General features: G+C 48.7%; 1 non-coding gene across 1 annotated transcript; it reads left to right on the forward strand.

The window, feature by feature from the left end:
• The first annotated feature begins 361 nt into the window (after positions 1 to 361).
• trnaq-cug (transfer RNA glutamine (anticodon CUG)) lies at positions 362 to 433 on the forward strand. Its single transcript has one exon. It is a non-coding gene; the product is annotated as a tRNA-Gln (tRNA).
• Positions 434 to 718: the final 285 nt, after the last annotated feature.

Raw genomic sequence — 718 nt, forward strand, 5'->3', positions numbered from 1 at the left:
CGTGTGCAGGTGCTGCAGCGTGATTTCCAATGACCACAAAAAAGAGGCCGCATTTCCTCTGTGCTGGCAACTTTGCACTGGCTACCTTTTAATTTAATTTAATCAAAAAATTGCGCTTTGACTCCAGCGATCCGAGTTCAAATCTCGGTGGAACCTTTTTAGGTTCTTTGTGGAAGGGAGGGAAAAAACAGAGGTGATGCGCAACTGCTGACGTGGCGGTGAAATTGGCACTCTCAAACCGAGTCGGAATCGGGGAAACATGGGCTTAAAAAGCAAAGGCTTCATTTGCTCCTTGCTATCGTGCTTCTGGACTCAATGACTTAAATCTCTGCTGCTCATGGGAAAATTTGACACACGCCAAGGTTCCATGGTGTAATGGTTAGCACTCTGGGCTCTGAATCCAGCGATCCGAGTTCAAATCTCGGTGGGACCTGCTTTTCCAGGAATGTGTGCAGTACCTCGTTCAAAAAAACTTTTTCGGCAGCACTGAGCCGCAAGAGCTCATCTAGGTAGTGCCCCTTGAAGGGGGGGCGTAAAAAGGATGGACAGCCTTGGAGAATGCAGGCATCGATCCCACTACCTCTCGCTTGCGCTTGCTGCTTCCTACCGATTGAGCTAAAGTAAGCCCAAAGTAAGCCCACGTGAGCCAATCGCGTTTCTCTGCTGTGGCTTACTTTTGACCAATCGCGTTTCTCTCCTGTGGCTTACTTTTGACCAA

This window comes from Siphateles boraxobius, unplaced genomic scaffold (genome assembly GCF_051911475.1).
Source record: "Siphateles boraxobius isolate OS27281-9 unplaced genomic scaffold, OSU_SipBor_1 19, whole genome shotgun sequence".
In the NCBI taxonomy this organism is placed as follows: domain Eukaryota; kingdom Metazoa; phylum Chordata; class Actinopteri; order Cypriniformes; family Leuciscidae; genus Siphateles; species Siphateles boraxobius.